General features: G+C 38.8%; 1 long non-coding RNA gene across 2 annotated transcripts in view; it reads left to right on the top strand.

Moving 5' to 3' along the window:
* The window catches only part of LOC128772971 (uncharacterized), a 78,104-nt gene that overhangs the window by 13,334 nt on the left and 44,220 nt on the right, over window positions 1-20,550 (top strand). The window contains exon 3 of one of the 2 annotated variants that reach the window (XR_008417124.1): window positions 18,683-19,173. The exons of the other annotated variant lie outside the window; for it this stretch is intronic. This is a non-coding gene — a long non-coding RNA (uncharacterized LOC128772971). Of the gene's footprint in view, window positions 1-18,682; window positions 19,174-20,550 lie in introns of those variants that run through there. 2 annotated transcript variants of the gene reach the window in all.

The raw sequence follows: 20,550 nt of genomic DNA, 5'->3' as shown, positions 1-20,550 counted from the left end.
CTCAGGTTGATCTCATAATTCGTGAGTTCGAGCCCCACATCAGGCTTTATGCAGACAGCTCAGAGCCTGGAGCCTGCTTCGGATTCTGTGTCTCCCTCTCTCTCTGCCCTCCCCCTCCTCACGCTCTGTCTCTCAAAAATAAATAAACATTAAAAAAAAAATAGAGAGAGAGAGAAAAAAAAGATGGAGTTATAAATTAATAAAGAACACATAAATTAACCTACCTGATTTATTTATAGGATTTTCTTTCTTTTTCTTTATCACTGACTCCTTTGCCTCTCTCAGGCAAAAGGAAATTTATATGTCCTTAATTCTGCTCTCTTTTAAAATGCATATGAAGTGTTGTCATTCAGTTGAAATATTCTAATGCTATTATTGCAGAATACTAATGTGTGTGAATGGATGGGAATATTTTGCCCATGTAAGTTAGACCTAATTGAATATTCATTATTAATTTTGTATCTTACAGAAAAGACTCTTGTTTCCTAAGGCTTATCAAGACTTTTCAAGACTACCTGATTTCCATCCATTGGCAAAATTGCATCTACTAGATGTAGTAGCTTTTGTTACTGTTCACTAAATTTTCTAGTTTCCTTCCCTATGGAGTCCCTTGCTGAGAGACCATCCATTGCTGCTCAGTGATCATGTGATTTGTTCTGGCCAATGAAATGAGCAGAGGTGACAGAATTCACTTCAGGGAAGAACCCTTAAGAGCCAGCACACAGTTCTTTGATCCTCTTTTCCCTGTTTCAAGAGACTGGCAATCATCAGTCATTGCTCCATAAGCCTAAGTCTTGAAACAGAGCCTTTAGCTGTTTAGGGATGGACACTTACCATCATTGAGAAGTAAACCTTTCTTGTTGCAAACCACTGAGATTTTAAAGATCACTGAAATTAGGAGGCCACTGAGTTATCTCAAGGAATATGTAATCCTGCCAATTTACATGAGCAGCAACCTGGCAAGCATGTGTAGGAATGGTTTCTAAAGGTGATAGATCAAAGAGAATTAACTGTGAAATTGAATTAGGCAAAATTTACCTTATCCTAACACTTACAAAACTAACAATTTTTTTTTTTTACTTGTAGTCACTTTTCATGATTCTCAAATAGGTTTAGTTTACAGACCTCTTTGATGCAAAGACACAGAAGACTGTATTTGCCAAAACTTAAATTCTCACATACTTACTCTTGGCTATGTGATATTTAACATCTCATACAGCATTTCTTCCCAGATATGGGAGGCTAGGTAAGATATCCCTCCAGGCAGTGCCATTGCACCTTGTGCTTTCCAGTTATAATATATTAAATGTCTATTTCCCCTGCTACAATCTTTGTTTCATGAAGGCAAAGAATGTCCTGTTCTATTGTACCAGTCAGGCTAATGGCAGGAAACTGGAATTTGAAAGAAATTGAATGAAAGGACTTTTTTTGCGCGTTATTGGCAAGATTAAGTAATCACCCAGAGATGTTGAGGCACCCAGGAACTAGTAATATCAGGAAGAAAATAATATCTGTATGTCTGAAGGAAAGAAAATGGTACAGTTAGATTTTTTTGTAGACTAGAACAATAGAACAATAGAACAACAAAAGAACAATTGTTCTATTGTAGAACAATAGAAGTGGAGTCACTCAATAGGAGCCACAATAATACATCATACTTCCACAATAGTACACCAAAAAAGGGAAATCTCTGGGGAAGAAATACCCTGGTCTCTTTCTCCATCTCCTACCAGGAGCCTCCCACTGACTGAATCTCACAGAAGGTCAGAGGATGAGGAAGGCTGTTGATACAGCTCACAGAGATCAGCTCCTTACAGACAGAGAGCAAAGCAGAGAAGGATGAAGGATGGGACTTGGGAGGGCAGACAGAAGAATGTACATACCTCTTTATTGATACATTTCCAGTTCCTGCTTGTTTGCCATGTACGTAAGAAGTGCTTAAAGATATGTGATGAATGAAAGAATGAATAATGAAAGGCAAAGTAATCTGAATGCTAAGATGCAAGCTGCATTTCTTATTTTTTTAGGGAATTATTTTACTTCAACAGGTTGTTTTCTCATTGAATGTTGTCATAAGGTCCTTTCAGTTATTGGTATTAAATACTTATAAACCACATTTTGAACTCCTATGAAGAACACCGAGAAGTAAAGTAACTGGGGAAGCATTGTGAAAGAGATCATATTGGCATGCAAAAATGAAGTGGCTCAATTTGAACAAGTTTATTGAGAAGTTAATTAAGTAAAGAGGGTAAGTCATAAGACGTAATTCATGGTATGCAGTGACAACACAATTACTCATGTAATCGCTGGTATTGATACTGGGTGGAATGTCAGCTGGTGCAAGGCGTTAGGAAATTATGTGGTTGTGTCATTTGATCACCATGGCAACAATGATAATTAAAAGATTCAGAGATGGGTTGGCTATCTCTTTGTTGTAGAGCTTATAAGAAAGAAAAAGTCATGCCTAGTGCTTGAACTCTTAAACCAGAACGTGAAAGCAATATCAGAAAGTTTCTACGGAAGTTTTAAGGAAGATTTTCTAACCTAGGGTACACATTTAGAATTCATGTTTCTTATGTTATATTTCTTATGTAGGGGCATTTGTTGGGAAGAAATGAAACACTGACATTTGGGATGGAACATTTGGAAAGGCATAGATGAGGCTGAGAATTTAGAATTTCTGATTGTCTTGAACCTGCTTTAAGAGTGAATGCAGCTCTCTTCCATTGTCTGAAAAACCAGTTTTTCCTTGCAAATAAACTTTTCAGTAACTTCTGTTCTCCTCAAGACACTCCTCCCTCATTCAACACCCCTTACCACCTTTAGGTCTTTAAAGAGAATTAAATACTAGTGTAACCCTGAGGGAAAACTGCAAGATTGACTCTGGGAGGAGATCATTTTACCAATTTGTATAAGCAAGAATCTGGCAGGCATGAATTAGGTTGAATTCTAAAGAGATTACAGTTAAGGGGAATGAACTGTAAAACTGAATTAGGACAGTGGTTTTCAAAGTGTGGTGATTGGGCCAAGCCAGCATCAATTGTCACCTGAGAACCTGTTAGAAATGCAAATTCCCCAGTCTTATCCTAGACCTATTGAATCAGAAACTCTAAGGTATGGGACCCAGAAATCTGTTTTAACAAATCCTCTAGGTGATTCTACTACAGGTTAAAGTTTGAGAACCACTGGAATATGCTAAATGTACATATGTGGCTACTACTAGGATTTGAGGTTTAGTATTTTAGCTAGGACAGTTGGGAGTGAGTCTAATGGTTAGCTGGTTAATGGAAGCCTGGACTTAACCGTTGCTCATGGTCAATGAGGTTAAGATTACAGGTCTACCCTGACAAAATGTAGAAAATGAAGTTTGATGCCTTAGAGAAATGAGAACAGATTTAAAATGTGCAATTTGCTCCACCATTCTCTTACCTTCTGTACCCCCAGAACACCCTGAGGAAACTTCTTTCATTCAAAACATATTAAAATGCACTGGTGAGAGTAACAGCCACATCCATGAAAGCCTCTGTGGTGGCTGTCCCTAGCAGCTGATGATGGACATGGGTGATGTTGCCATGAAAATGACACCCTGATTTGAATAGAAAAAAAAAAAGGGATCCCAGAGTAGTAGGGCCAAGTGTCCGTTCTTAACTGTGAGTCAATGTGGCACAATTATCCTAAAAGGATATAGTTTCCAGAGTTGCAATCAGAGTGTTTTGACTCACATGGACATGTGCCCATAACTAAGTGATCATAAGGTCACTGGGAATTGAATAGATGGGCAACCTTCTAAGGTGTTTCTTGACTTGTTACAAAATAAAAAGTGACTTAGGTTGTCATAGTGAGAATTCTTAGCCTCATACCCATCTTCCAGACTTAAGCCAACTCACAGATTTAAAGCCCTTTTAATTAAGGAACAAGCCAGGTTCTTTTGAGGAAGAACGTGGCCTGCAATATGGCCATAAATGAGCTCCATGGGTTTTCCAAATAAAGCTACCAAGTCACTTACCAGGATACTTTTTCTGGGGGAGAGAAATTTTCAGGTCTTCTGGAGATTTTTAGATACTGCCTCTGAGATAATGCTAGGTCTTAGGATGTAAAACACCATCATGTTCCAGTAGTCAGAGCATGGACTTATGGAGATCAATGGATTAAAAAAGGCCTGACTCCATTCTGCCTGAAAGTGGCTCCAATAAGTTTGCTGACCCCCTGTGGTTATTTGCACAATTTCTGAGTCTATTTTAAAATAGTTGTTTTTTTTTTTTTTCTTCAGCTGAGGCACCAGCTTAGAAACACTGGTGAATTTAGGTTGCTGTAGAGTACTTTCAACTAACGGGAGACATATATTGCCATCCTTCCATAGCCAGAATCTAGAGGTTGAGGAACCAAAGGGTGGAGGTGGGAGCTACCTCTTTCACTATTATATATTTCACTTAAAGGTTCAGAAGTTTTAGAAGTCCTAATTCCCAAGGTAGGACAATTTCTGCCAGGAAACATAGTTGCTGTTTCATTACCTTAGAAGCTGAGACTATCCTTTGGCCATTTGGGGCTTCTCATGCTGAAGAACCAATAGGAAGACCTTACTCTACTGAATGAGGTAATTGGATCCAGTTGCCACGGGGAAATTGGGTCACTGTGATACAGTAGGGGCAAGAAGAGTATGGCAGAACTAAGAGGTTTCACTGAAGAACCTCTTACTATTCTATAAGAATAGTCAATGGAAATTGGAATTCAATAAAGACAGCACTACTAAAGATTTTAAATCATGGGAATAAAGGTTTGGGTCACCCTACCAAGGAAGGAACCCCAATCAGCAAAAATACAGGGTAAAACAAGTGATGGATATCATTTTAGGTCTCATGATCAGTTATAGAATCAGGTATTATAGTGGCTGTATCTTATGTTAATTTATGTTTTCTTTTTCCTCTTTGCTACTGAATATGAAAAGTTCTGATGGAAGGTAAATTATAATTTAAGTTTTAGAAAAGGGCATGAATGAACTGAAATTATCCCATGATTACAGAATAGTTGATGGGATTTAGTATCACTTTTGTGTGGAGAGCAAGAGTTGCTTCATAAAAGGGCAGAAATACATGCTGGGAGGCAAAGGGCAAACTGTGCTGGTTGCTTTCTGACTTTTCTCCCTTCCCATGTATCAATTAGCTATTGCTGCATAACAAATTACTTCCACATCTGATACCTTAAAACAATAATTCTTTATTATCTCACAATTTCAGTGGGGCGGAAACCTAGACATAGCTTAGCTACATCCTCTGGCTCAGGATCTCTCAGAGGGCTGAAGACTCATGAAAAGACTTGACTAGTGAGAGATTCACTTCCAAGCTCACTCGCATGAATATTGCCAGGATTCAGTTCCTCATGGTATTGTTGGGCTGAAGACCTCAGCAACTTGCTAGGCTTGAGGCTTATCTCATTTCCTTGCCATGTAGTTCTCTCCATAGGGAAGTTTGTACCCTGGCAATTGGCTTCCCATAGAATGAGCAAGTGAGACAGCAAGAGAATATCCAAGATGGAAGCTGAAGCTAGGAGCCAGGATGGAACCATATCATGGAAGTGACATTCTAACACTTTTGTCATATTCTTTTCATCAGAAGTTTGTGACTATGTCCATCCCACTTTTAAGGGGAGGATATTACACAAGGGAATGAATACCAGAAGGCAGGGATCATTGGGAGCTACCTTAGGTGCTACTTCTCATAACCCCAATTCATTCTCTGCCTTTATTTGGATCTTAGTTGGACTGCATCAGTCAGGTTCTTGCCCTCTGGCTTTCTGTTGGGTTTTGCCAATAAGAGTTCTAGCAGGAGAATAAAAGATGAAAGAGAAGTCAGAATATTTCTTTCCCTGCTTTCTGCCTTCATGCTGTGTGTCTGGCTGTACTTTTCTGCCTTATGGCCCTGCTTCCCTGGCTCTAGCCCTCCCTGAATACTGGTAACACCATTTCCTTGCCTGGGAGGTTTAGGCCTGGGGACATTTTAGGCTTCCCATATTTGCCAGTGTCTGGACACCTCAGTATCCCTTGCTGATTCTTCACTTCTGCACACACCTCTATAAATGATCTTTCCATTGAATTTTAAAAAATGTTTATTTATTTACTTTTGAGAGAGAGAGAAAGAGAGTGCATGCATGAACGGGGAAGGGGCAGAGAGTGAGAATCCTAAGTAGGCTCCATGTTGTCCGTACAGAGTCCAGTGCAGGGCCTGATCCTACAAACTGTGAGATCAGAACCTGAGCCAAAATCAAGAGTCAGACGCTTAACTGACTGAGCCACCCAGGTGTTTCCCTGCTAGCATCTTGAATGATACGTATCTCTTAAGGGGAGAGATTATATATTGATATTTTTTTAGTCCTTGTGTTTAACATGGTAGGCACTTAGTCAATGTTGGATGACTAAGTAGATGGATGGACAGATGAACCTAGTTTGAGTGTTATGAAAGAAAGGAAAGAGAAAATATTTTTAATTATATGAAAATTCTTCACTGATGCAGAATAGGCCTTGTATGTTTCATCTGAGACCATAAGGAAAAAAAGAATTAAGTGATCTCTAAAGAGAAATGGCAATTTAAAAAGTTTTAAAGAATTTTTATTCTGCCAGAGAAAGAGAAACTAATAGAGAAACTTATTTAAATCAAGCCACCGAGTCTACAGCATTGTAAGGGAAATTGTTTCAGAGGATTATCAAATTTATGAAGGCAAATGCATACTGAATTGGGTTAATATGAAATAACCATAACCAAAGGGTGTGGTTATTTTTATACCATTCCTAAGCAGTTAAGATTATTCCAGCCATATGTGTCATTAAAAAACTTTTACCAATGATTTTTAAATTTATGTTAATAATCAAGGGCCATTAAGCTGATGTTTGAAAATATTTACAGTGTTAGGCATAAAATACTTCACAACAAACCATACTGTGTTCTAAATTTCAATGTACAAAAAGCGAGGAACGTTGACCCTTTGAAGAAAGACAACTAAGAGGATTTACTATGTTAGGTGACCTCATCTGCAACAGGTAATATTGTAGAAGTCTGGCATTTTTACAACTTACTTTGTGAGGGAAAGGTACCGTATTCTCTCAGATCTTGGCTTGTATCCCTTTGCCACTATAGTATAAAATATCTTAGTGTGCTGGGTTTTAATCGTCAATACAATGCACATCCTGAAGACCATCTGTTTTCATTCTGTAATGTGGGCTAGAGCAGCCTTGCAAATAATTTTCAGAAATTGACTTACTTAGTATTTTTCCTACCTGCCCTCACCTCAGGAGACATATGCTTGAGCAGTAAATTCATAGTCTTTATTACCCCTAGGCCCACATGATTCCTTACAGTGGGCAAGTGAATAAGGGAATATTTGCAAGGCCCGTGTAAAGGTGATGAGGAAGAGCAAAATTTAAGGGAGACTCCAGGTGACTCAAAAACATTTTATTAGTGGAAAAATTATTTGTTTAAATGTATTTTTGTGGAGCCCAATTACAGAGCTAATTTATGTCTTAAGAAATATCTAGGAGTACCTTTTCTTGTCTTAATTGGCAGTTTTACTGGCACAGCGTTGACAACAGCCCTCATTAATAGAACATTCATTGCACTTAAAGAAACGTAAGATGGTATGCTGTGGGGTGTAAAAATACCTCAAACAACTCTGCACCTTCTTCCCAACATTTGCAATCAGTAAAATCAAAAAGTTGAGAGAAATTAATAAAGTGACAGAAACCAATAATATTCAAAAATAAACTCTAACACTAAAAACCTCAACTTCTTAATTAGGTCCTCTCTTCCATTTTGAACACACGCATGCACAGGCCTACATATATCTTAAAATCAGCATATTCAAGGATATACTCATTTTTACAGACTTGAACTGCCTTACATATCCCCAAAGAGGCCAAGGGTCTAGGAAATTGTTCAGTTAACGGAGAGCCAAGAATTCTTTTAATTAAAAATATTTGTAATCAACCTCCCAAGTGGGTAATAAAATATGTGACTGTGAAACAGGCAAAATAAAAAAATCACAAATCCATTTATTTTCCCCAAATCAAAACATTATATTGAGAAATCTGTTACTCACTCACCTGCCAAGTTCTAAGATTAGAAATCTTTGTTTTTGCTGTAACAGTTGATGCTACTGAAAGCTGCTAAGTCGCTTGAGGAACCTGTTCGCTGTTCTATTTCAGATGTTTCTTCTTCAGTAACTTTTTAATTAAAAGCTTTACAGATCACCCTAAACTTAGAGTCATAAGAACAATGCTTTCAGATTTTTTTCCCTCTTGTGTGTGTACATATGTAATTCTCCAGATCTCTTAAGATATGTACTGTCGTGCAGGCTAAAATAAAGCTACAAGTAACAATCAATGTCTGCCTCAGTTCTCTAATTATCTCATGGATTTCTACCCTTGTATTAATTAGCTTCTCAACTTCTTGACTCTGTGACCATGTAGTTCCTTCTTTCAGTATCATCTGCTCTCAGTATTGTTCATAGTTAAAAAATCAATCAGTCAATCTTTTTCTATAGATTTCATCTGAACACGACTTGACCAGTCACTACAGCCATTAGTCACCATCTCATTAAGACACTACTTCTTTATGCATATTACCATAGTATATTTATTTCTTTGGGATAGAGAGAAATGTAGTAAGGCCCTGATAGTATCATGTGTTAAGAGGTGCCACAAGGCCAGACTCTGCTGAAAACCATTCTTCTTTCTACATGGTGTGGTGTATAAAACTCTTACCATTGGGGGCACTCCATTTAGTTAAGCTGAAGGGGCCAGGACAATTATGTATTCTGATAATGTTACAAGGGAAGTAATCTAATAACACAACAAACTACGCATGCTTGGGGTAACTTGAAACCTCTATAAACAAAATAAAACCCATAACCCTTGCCAGTGGGTTTGGGATCAAACTTAACTTTTCACTGAGTCTTCAAATTCTACAACTTTTCCATTATTTAAGGTACATTCTTCAAAACTCCAGAAAGAAATTCCCAACACACCACCATATAGCTAAGGTTTAAAGAAAGCTCCAAAGATTAAGGAATGTGTGTAAAAGATCTTAAACAACAGAGCTGTTTTTGTTCACTCTCCCCTCCTCTTCCACAAAGAAAAACAAGAACATGGGTGACCTATGAGGATAAGGGAAACAGATCTCCATCTGTAAGCCTGTAAGGGACCATTGAAAACAAGAGTATAAAAAGAAGTTTTAAAAGTTATAAGGAACACATTCAGAGAAGACTTTCAAATAAAAACAAGCAATTAGTGAATTGAGTAACAACAGAAATTGAGCATATGCCAAGGCCTGCCAAGGCCTGCTATCTATCTCATGCTTCTTTGGTGAGAGAAATTGCTTTCTTTTACTATGTAACTCTGTCTTGAACTTTGTGACATTTGGAGGAAAGAAAGGTGCTCAGGAAATAGGATTATCATTGCCAGTAGCAGAATGAAGGACTTAGTGGGTTTATTGTTTAGAAACGATTCCAAGTAAGAATTAAAGTTTGTCCGTAAAAAAATAACTTTATACAAAGAGCACATTGTAGCTGCCAATCAATAAACTACATAACATACTAGAATAGCTGCATGGGCGATATGAAATGATATTTTAAGGAGTTTGTTTATATGTGCAAATACAGTTGACTCTTGAACAACACAGAGGTTAGAGACACTGGCCCTTCATGCAGTTGAAAATCCATGTACAATTTTTGACTCCCTGAAAACTACTAAATATCCTACTATTGACTGCAAGCCTTACTGATAGCATGAACAGTTAACACATATGCTGTATATTATATGTATTATATACTCTATTCTTACAATAAAATAAGGTAGAGAAAAGGAAATCATAAGAAAGAGAAAATACATTTATAACACTGTACTGTATTTATCACAAAAAAAATCTGTGTATGAATGGACTCGTGCAGTTCATACCAGTGCTGTTCAAGAGTCTACTATGCTTTTAATCTGGATAATTTAATGAAGTAGTTATGACCCTGGGCACGTTTGATAATCTTACATTTTGTGACTCAGTTTTCTCCATCCTTAAAACAGGAATGACAGAGGACCTACCTCATAATACGTTTTGCTGCTTCTAACTTGTATAATATATATAAAATATCTTGAGCTGTGCCTGTACAAAATAAGCACTAAATAAATATTATTACCAGTCCCTTAAAAAAATTATAAACTACTGTTAAAAAATCTGAATAAGTGCTTCAATTCTCCAGTATACCATAATGATAGAGGTTTTGTATGATTGCCTAGGCTAAATAGGCTAAATAATATCCTCCAAAGTTACCCAGGTGGGTCTTAATCTTTGGAACCTGTTAATGTTACTTCATATGGCAAATGGACCTTTGCAGATGTGATTAAGAATCTTGAGATTGTAAGATTTTCCTGAATTATCCAGATGGAATTTAAATGTAATCACAAAGATTTAAAAAAAAAAAATTTTTAATGTTTATTTTTGAGAGAGAGAGAGAGACAGACAGAATGTGAGCAGGGGAGGGGCAGAGATGGAGGGAGACACAGAATCCGAATCAGGCTCCAGGCTCTGAGCTGTCAGCACAGAGCCTGATGCAGGGCTCAAACCCACAAACCGTGAGATCATGACCTGATGCCTAACCTACTGAGCCACCAGGGCATCCCTAATCACAAAGATTCTTATACGAAAGAGGCAGAGGAAGATTTGCATATGGAAGAAGGCAGTGTGATGACTAAAGCAAGATGATATTATATTGCATTAAAGATTAGGGAAGGAGCCACAAGTCAAGGAAGGCAGTTCTTGACACTGGAAAAGTCAGGAAAGAGATTTTCTCCTAGAGCCTCCAGAGGGAGTGTGGTCCTGCTTGACATCTTGATTTTAGCCCCGTGAAACTGATTTTGGACATCTGTCCTCTAGAATTGTAATGTAGTAAATTTTTGTTGGGGGGAGCGGTGGGTGGCTCAGTCGGTTGAGCATCCATCCGACTCTTGATTTTGGCTCAGGTCATGATCCCAGGGTCGTGGGATAGAGCCCTGTGTCTGGCTCCAAGTTGAGCATGGAGCTTCCTTAAGATGCTCTCTCTGTCTACCTCTGCCCTTCTCACCTGCTCAAGCTCAATCTCTCTAAAGTTAAAAAAAAAAAGAAAAAAGAAAGAATAAATTTGTCTTGCATTAAGGCACTAAGCCTGGGGTGATGTTTTTAACACCAGCATAGGAGACTCATATAATGTCATACCATGTTTTGTTTAATGAATTAAATGCATTCATTAGGCATGTATTATGAAGTGAAGTGGTTATGGAAAAGTATGGTTATCTGGTTTAAACAGCTGAAACATGGATCTATTTGCTTGAATTTTACAAACCGGTAAGATTTCTTCAGTCTTTTGTCTCTCTCCCAGTGTCCACACTGGTTTTATTTCAACTATTTAGACAGAGGTATGGGCATTTAGTGGGAGGCCCTTATGGCTTTCTTTCTATGCTTAAGTTACCACTTCAAACGTGTACTCTTTAACTTGCTTATCTCAGGTATGATGCTACTTTTTAGGTGGCTGCTTTAATATAGTCCTATAGACCTGCCACATTTTACAAAGCAGGAAGTGGATGGATCAAGCAGTGGTGGTGTGGTAGGCAATACTGGCTTTGGAGCCAGGTAAACCCAGGTTTGAATCTGGGTCTATTATGAACTTTTTGACCTTTATCATCTTTGGGCTATAGTTTCCTCCTGTGTAAAAAAGGAATTTTTAAAGTGCCATGTATGGTAAAAAATGGTCTCATTTATATTTGTAAACATATTACAATGTTCCAAGGCCACATTGCCTTTAGTAGAAGGAATTTCAGTCTTTTCCTGGAAGTTCCTCTCATCAAATGTTTCTGAGAATTTTTTTAAGTGTATTTATTTATTTGAGAGAGAGAGAGAGAGAGAGAGAATCCCAAGCAAGCTCTGCACTGCCAGCACAGAGCCTGACACGAGACTCGAGCTCACAAAACCATGAGAATGTTTCTGAGAATTTAAGTCCCTACTCACAGCAGCAAATCAGATGGTGCCTTTAGATGAACTTCAAAACTGTTAGCCCCTTAAGAGACTTTGGCATCCACTGGTCCTAGAAGCCCTGGTGTTTCTTCTGCTGTCCTGCTCTTTCTCTGAGACAGGTTGCAATCTACTCTGGTGCCCTCTGAGAAGATCTACACTAAATCCCCAGGAAAAACAATGCCAAGAATGGATTCTTTAGATGAGTGGCCAGATAAAGGTGAATGATGTCCTTTCTTCTATGTTATTTTTTTTTTTTAACGTTTATTTATTTCTGAGGCGGAGAGAGACAGAGCATGAGTGGGGGAGGGTCAGAGACAGAGGGAGACACAGAATCAGAAGCAGGCTCCAGGCTCTGAGCTGGCAGCACAGAGCCCGACTCGGGGCTCAAACTCACAAACCGTGAGATCATGACCTGAGCCTAAGTCGGTCGCTCAACCGACTGAGCCACCCAGGCGCCCCATCTTCTATATTATATTTCAGACATACTCCAAAACAGATAACTGGGCCACAAACCAGCATAGTGGAGATTTTGCGTTTCAGCATTTTTGATTCTCCCACGCATGATTGTTGCTCCCTGGGATAATCCCCAGTACTGAATCTGATGAATCCAGAAGGATGATGGCAAGAATTTAAATGCATTGTAGACAAATCCAACAACTATTGGGGGATGTCAGCTTTGTGTAGGAGAGCTTCTTAATCTCTTGTAGATGATGTCAAGAAAGAACTGGGGCGCCTGGGTGGCGTAGTCGGTTAAGCGTCCGACTTCAGCCAGGTCACGATCTCGCAGTCCGTGAGTTCGAGCCCCGCGTCAGGCTCTGGGCTGATGGCTCGGAGCCTGGAGCCTGTTTCCGATTCTGTGCCTCCCTCTCTCTTTGCCCCTCCCCGTTCATGCTCTGTCTCTCTCTGTCCCAAAAATAAATAAAATAAAAAAAAAAAAAAAGAAAGAACTGTGACTTTCTAGGAATTACCCTAGTGTCATTGACGAAGACACAGCACTTAGCCCAGATTAAAAATTTAATCTCAGGGTCTTCTCTGCAGAGAATAAAATTCATTAAATTTGCAGATGTTTTTCTTAGAATTTAACATATTGCAAATCTTCAGAACTTATGTGATCCTTATGAGCCTGGAAGCTACAAGCCAGTAAACTGTCTCAGAAAACATTTCATTTTGAGGAAGAAAAAAAAAAAAGATGTATCTCGTCTTCTGACAAAATTTTCAAGTCCTATGACTTTCTCACTGAGTCAAACATCTCACTATGGACTAGCCAGATCATACATTTGATGACAAATGATTGCCTATCTAAACCTACTAATAAAGATATTTAGCATTAAATTTTATTTCCATTATGGAATAATCTCTATTGCCTAGTGATTGATCAAATAGAAACAGTATCCCAAGATTTAAGTAGCTGTAACTTTTGGGGATGACACAGTCTCCCCATTACAATGAATACATGCAAAGCCTACAAAATGTGGTATATAATAAATATTAAGAGGCTTTTTTGTGGTCTGTAGATCCAGGTTAAGAACTCCTGAGGCACAGGGGTGCCTGGGTGGCTCAGTCAGTTAAGCATCTGACTTCAGCTCAGGTCATGATCTCATCGTCCGTGAGTTCGAGCCCCATATCAGGCTCTGTGCTGACAGCTCGGAACCTGGAGCCTGTTTCAGATTCTGTGTCTCCCTCTCTCTCTGCCCCTCCCCTGCTCAGGCTCTGTCTCTCTCTGTCTCAAAAATAAATAAAACCATTAAAAAAAATTAAAAAAAAGAACTCCTGAAGCACAAAGAATTTCAAATATAATGCAAAATTTTCAGATTGCAACTGTGTGATAACACAGAATTTAGGGGGTCAGGTTGGATTTTTGTTCTATCATGACACTGAGTTGCTCACAGTCAGTTGGGATTGTCTTTAACACATTCGAATGGTAGAGTTGGCCAAAATTAATACTATATATGATTTGATATCGCAAATAGAGTTTTAAACAATTCCTGTTTATATTGCATAGTGCATTCACTTGCTAGAGCTGCCGTAAGGAAATACCACGGACTGGGTGGTTTAAACAACACACATTTATTTTCACACAGTTCTGGAGGCTGGATGTCCAAGTTTAAGGTGCTGGCAGGGTTGGTTTCCCCTGAGGCCTCTCTCTGTGGTTTTCAGATGGCTGCATTATTGCTGTTTTTTCATTTGGCCGTCCCTCTAGGTTTGCACCTCTGCTGTCTCTTGATGAGTCCAAATTTCTCTTCTTCGAAGGACACTAGTCAGGTTGGATTAGGCCATATGATCTCATTTAACACTGATGACTTTTTTAAAGGCCCTGTGTCCAAATACAGTCATATTCTGAGATAATGGGGTGCTGGGGCCTCACCATATGAATTTTGGGGGAGACACAAATTCAGGCCATAATGCATAGGATCTGAATCTAATTGCCTTTATTTTCTCCTAAAAGTATTATTTCACATGTCCAAATTTTCCTAGATAAATTATCCCTCAGGTTCCTTACATTAGGTAGAAATTGCACCTCATTTTCTTAGGTTAACCTGATGTCACTAAAAATGGCGTCATTAATTTGTGGCCCAAAGAAAACAACCATAGACAAAAGGCTTTATAAAGCAAAAATAGAAATAATTGGAATTTGATGAGCTTCTCATGACTTTAAATGTCATCATGAAACAAATAATGTAAATACTTTATATATAGTCTTGAAAAGAGCCTTAATTGTTGTGTGGGCTTTTTATGTAGACGAAACAGTATACAGGTTGTTCTTGGCAATGCAAGGACTGCACAACTGATACCTCAGTTCTTACCACCCTACTGATTTGGTTATGTTACAAACATATCAATAACGTATTTGCAAGTCTGCCAGCTGAGGATGGAAATTACAAGGGAAAAAGAATCGGTGGGTTTATATCGCAATAGGCTAAAAGATCAAACGTGAGGCATTTATTTAGAAATAATACATGTATTGTTAACTTTCACTGTTAAACTAACCTTCTCAAATAAAGTGTCTTATATTGGTGTGCATGCAGAAATGACAAAAGGTGAATACAAAGAGGGGAAAAATTATACAGCCGAAGCATGGTCACAAATCCAAAGCAAATAAAATTAATATTGGATATTAAAATGGTAAATATTTAGGCAATAAATCTTAACATATCAAGGTTATCAGTGGGTCAAGTTCTACATTTGTGAAAAAGGTATCAGCAAAGAGGCCGGTCTACTTAGTCCTTTTCCCTCACCAAAGATCTTTTTACAAACAAGAAATCAGTATTTTGTGAGAATTGGGCTTTTTTTTCTTCCCATTTTCCAATTTCCAAACCAGTTTTGAGCAATATTAAAGGCATTTAAATTCAGGAAATATGCAAAATATCAACAGAATTTTAACCCTATTGCACAATGCGTCAGATGAACGACGGAAATAATTGCTGTCGGTTTGTACTTTTTTGACCAATAATTCTCTGTATTTCCTGCAAGTAACTTGAGTGATGCAAATGACCTTATTTTTACAGCATGCTTTTATTAAATAGTTTATTATTTTGGCAGACTAATAAAGATTTTGGTATTTGCTTTTATTTGCAATAATATTACCACCACATAAAAAAGGATTTTATGTTCTTTTTGAGGAACAAGGAGGATAAAAGTGGTGATGGATAGCGCAGCTGAGGCATCAGCAATGAGCTGGAAATGAGACACATAAATATGAAAGCAGAGCTAAGAAAATAGAACTGCACCCTTGGCCTTTCTTAAAAGAACATGCACACTTCATGGTTCATTCACACTGTTACAGAAACTCCTTTTGTTTCCAATGAATCAGGGAATGCACGCAGTCTGAAACACTATTCTCACTCATAGCTGACTGACTCCTTCTATTTAATTAGACTCATTCCAGGAAAATATTTCCAAGCTTTCTGAGGATGTTTTGATTTGAGGAAAAAAATAATCAATTGACTGAAAAGTTGGTGGATAGAGGGCTGAAGGGGAAATCAAAACAGACTTCCTATTTTCACCGTTATTTAGCACAGGCACAGAAATGAAAGCATTGCGCACTGTAGCATCTTTAGAGCCGATTGAGCAATTTTGTAGTATTTAAGGATAGTCGACGTAGGTGTCTAGGCAATTGAACGTGTCTTTAAGGGCAAATAATATTCAACATGTGTATGGAAACATTGGACAGACCACATTAGATGGAGGCTTTGGGAATTATGCATTATGTCTTGCCAGCGATGGTCCGTGTTTATTCAAAAATTATAATTGTTTTCATGTTGCGTGTTTTCTGATATAACGTCGGTGTGTGAATTTCGCATGTCAAATATTATATATTTATTGTCAGCAGAGTATGTTTGGCATTAATTTCTATCTTCCTCCATTAATAACTTGTTTCCTCATAGCAGCATCTAATCGTTACCGTGAATGGAAGCAGATTGTGATGAAGAAACCAAAGGGAAGGTGAATCTCTTATCAGGGCCCAAATCTGAATTGGCACATAGTAGCTCTTAGCTCAGTAATATTCATACGTAGAACTATTTTTCTTTGCACATGGAAGTGCAGCCAATAGATGAAAGTAGAAAGAAGTAATATGTTGTGAGCCGAGAAATCCACTGCTTCGTTATCGACATAATTCGAGTCTTACAGAGGGAAAGAGCTCTACCATTTGGACTCTTGTCTCAAAGGCTTACAATAGACATGATTCTGACAAGAGGTTGGTGGTAGCAGAACAGACTTAACAATTAATGGTCTGCCAAGGCTGAGTTCAGAGAATTGCTTTACCCAATGCCAATCATTCATTCCTGGCAGTAGTACTTCACATCTTTCCTGGGATGCCATCCAACCACAGTGGCATCTAAAATATATCGAGCAGTGTTGTTACAGTTGGAGGTGAAATTGAAATTTGCGCCAAACAGAAGTGACAAATTCACATGGCTGAGTGTTGCCTAGCAATCAGGTCCAAGGGGGACGCGGCAATTCTGCCTTTACCCATGGGGGTGCGTAAGGGGGGAAAGAAACATTTACATTAGAGCTTAGGTGGTCTCACAAGTAGAGCCAGGTATATGACAGACTTCCTCTCACTTGCAGGGTGTGAGGGGGTAAGGTATTAGGGCGGCATAGGGAAAGGAGGGCAGCAGCTGAGGTTGGTAGGATAAGCAGCTTTTGAGGCGGAGATTCTCAGCAGTTAACCTGGGGGAGGGGGAGAGCAGCAAGATGCCAAGATGCCAGACACGCTGCAGAAATTCATGGCAATTGGCCATCCTGCTGCCTTTTGACTGCAGGCCTCTGATGCACCTCTGTTCAGCTGACACTTGGCAGCTGTGTGGCCCCAGGGTAAAGGGAGCAAATGGTGGCTTTCTCTTCCCAGAAATCCACCTGGGAGCAAAGCTCCGGGTAGGCAACCAGATTAGGGAAGGGATTAGTGGAAGCAATAGAAGAGTCCAGCTGAAGTTCCTGTCTTGTGTCCTCACTTACTATTTTCCTTTTGGGTTCCCCAGTCCATCTAGTTTGTACTGGTCTTTTCTTTCTCTTGAAGAGTGCTACCCCCTCTCCCCCTGTGCTGTCCTCTAAGGTGTGGCATGATTATCAAATCAATGATTAACCTACCAAACAGCAAGTGGATGTACTCAAATACAACTCTGGGGGAAGAGGCACAGAGGCACAGTTGCTTGCCTGACAGACTTTTCTCAGGTCACAAACTGAGTGAGAGATTGTGTGCAAATAAGTGTTTTTCCACCACTCCCTTATTTGGCAGAAGCATAAATCTGGGCATTTGTAGAGTGGATTTAACTGTATAATGGAGGAATTTATGGAGGTATTACAGCTACCAGGCCATAGATTATTTTCCTCTTTGCCTGCATTTGTTGTTGTTGTTCTTTTTCTCTTGAACCGTCAGGGTCTGCTTTACCTGCTGAGTCTAGTCCTCACTGTTTATGAGAGAAGAGCCAGCCCACTCTCGACTGAGATGGTAGATGCTATCATTTCCGGGAGTGATCCCCCTACTCCATAGGCTTACTCTTAATGAATGTCGGGCTTTAGTGAATTGTCAATGTTGCAAACCTTCAACACCCGTCTATGGTATTTGGCTGAATTTGTATGTAACCTGTTGTTTTCTCAAAGAGACTATGAATTCCTAAGGGCAGGAACCATTTCTTCTAAGTAGAGTCAGATAAGATAAACTCTGAAATGGTGAAATTGCAAAGTGCTATCCAAATTTTAAGGTGTTTTTGTTATTCCTATTGTGTATAGTATGCTGTCCATTTTGCAATAGATGTTCAATAAATAATGGTGGATCAATGGATGGACTGGATAAATGAATGGTTTGATAATGACTGATGAATATATAAAACTATACATGAATTTAGAAGATAATATAGATTATAAAGCTAAACAATAATAACAATAATAATATTATAATACAGTAATAATAACTGTACGGACTGCTCATTTTGTGACATCCTAAATTTTTTGCATAAATTAATTCATTTAGTTCTCACAACAATATCAGGTAGATATTATGATTTAAAGTGAGGGGATTGTTGCTCAGGAATGTTAATCAATTTTCCCAATTGTAAATGAGGAGAACTGCTTTCTAACCGGACTTTAGAAGTAATCTCCATTAATAGCATTAATTGCCTATACATGAAAATGTAAAATTGGGATCTATTCTGTTTGAGTTCTGTCAGCATGAAGAGCTAAAGCATAATGAAGTCGGTGCACTATTGCGGTAGACAGAAGAGTGGCCCTTCAAAAATGACTACATCCTAATCCCTGGAGCCCCTGAATATGCTAGGTTACATGGCAAAGGAGGATTAAGGTTGCAGATGGAATTATGGTTGCTCATCAACTGATGTTGATCTGGGAGAAGGTTAGCCTGCATTATCCAGGTGGACCCAGTATAATCACAAGGATGCTCAAATGGAAGAGGGAGGCACAGGAGTCACTGTTAGAGATATAATGTGAGAAACACTGCCTGGCTGTTACTGGCTTTGAAGATGGAAGTGGACCACGAACCAAGGAATGTGCACTGACTCTAGATGCTGGAAAAGGCAAGAAAATGGACTTTCCCCTGAGCCCTACCAATGCCTCGCTTTTAACCCTGTGAGACCCATTTTGGACTTCTGACCTTCAAAACTGTAGAATAATAAATTAGTGTTGTATGAAGTCACTTAGTCTGTGGTCATTGTTACAGCAGAAATGGGAAACATAAGGTTTTCAAATTTTTAAGGTTACAGAATGAATTTTGATTGCTTACTAATTCATCACTGAAGGTTAGTGACATAACTTCCAAGAGTTAAAAGTTGGAAGGATTAAAAGTGGGAAGAGTTCAAAGCTGGAAGCGGGGGCGCCTGAGTGTCTCAGTGATTAAGCATCTGACTTTGGCTCAGGTCAAGATCTCAAGGTTCGGGAGTTCAAGGAGCACCCTGCCATCAGGCTGGGAGCCTGGAGCCTGCTTCCGATTCCTGTGTCTCCCTCTTTCTCTGTCCCTCCCCCACTTGCATTCTGTCTCTCTCTCTCTCTCTCAAAAATAAATAAATATTTAAAACAAATTTTTTTAAGTTAGGGGGGTGCCTGGGTAGCTCAGTTGGTTGAGTGTCCAACTTCACTCAGGGCATGATCTCAAGTTTCGTTGGTTGGAGCCCCACGTCGGCCTCTGTGCTGACAGTGTGGGGCCTGGAGACTGGCTTCAGATTCTGTCTCCCTCTTTCTGCCCCTCCCCTGCTCGCTCTCTGTCTCTGTCTCTCTCTCTCAAAAACAAACATTAAAAAAATTTTTAAAAAAAGTTGGAAGTCTTGGCCTCACTTAGCTTCATTATTAAACTCATTTTCAGGGGCACCTGGGTGGCTCTGTCAGTTAAGCATCGGATTCTTGGTTTTGGCTCAGGTCATGATCTCATGGTTGGTGGGTTTGAGCCCCATGTCAGGCTCTGCACTGACAGCAGCAGGCCTGCTTGGATTCTGTCTCCCTCTCTCTCCTGACCTCCCTGCTCGCACTCTCTCTCTCAAAATAAATAAATAAACTCAAAAGAAACCTTAGGTTTATTTTCATTTGAAGTATGTACAAAGCAGATCTTTCCACTTAACATTCTATAATTCTTTACCATTTTTCTTCTCTAAAACAACATTTTAATCATATTATGATATTTAAAATTAGAAACCTGGTCATCCAAAATTACCCAGGAAAGAGAGACACGAATTTCTATGGACCTTAATGGACATTTTCTGTCTTGTTGCTTCACCTTCCTTGCTCTCTTTGTCTTTGTTCTTCTTTTTCATCTACTTCCACCTGTCCTCTGTTAAATCTCAAAACAATGATCCTCTCAAACCTGATAAATCTCTGGCTAAAGATCCAAAGAATGCATCCTTTTTCACTTGTTAAGTCTCAGAATCCTAGTGTTTTTTTAGTCTTATTTTCCCCTTTAATAATAGTAATAATAATAATAATAATAGATGATATTAATATCATTTAATAATATTAAGCACGTTCTTTGTGCCATTATTTTGATAAATGCTTTACATAGGTTATTTAATCCTCATAAAACTCT

The sequence above is a fragment of the Panthera pardus genome, unplaced genomic scaffold, assembly GCF_024362965.1.
Source record: "Panthera pardus isolate Hobbes unplaced genomic scaffold, ASM2436296v1 HiC_scaffold_24, whole genome shotgun sequence".
Classification (NCBI taxonomy): domain Eukaryota; kingdom Metazoa; phylum Chordata; class Mammalia; order Carnivora; family Felidae; genus Panthera; species Panthera pardus.
This window is presented reverse-complemented; position numbering and strand designations above follow the sequence as displayed.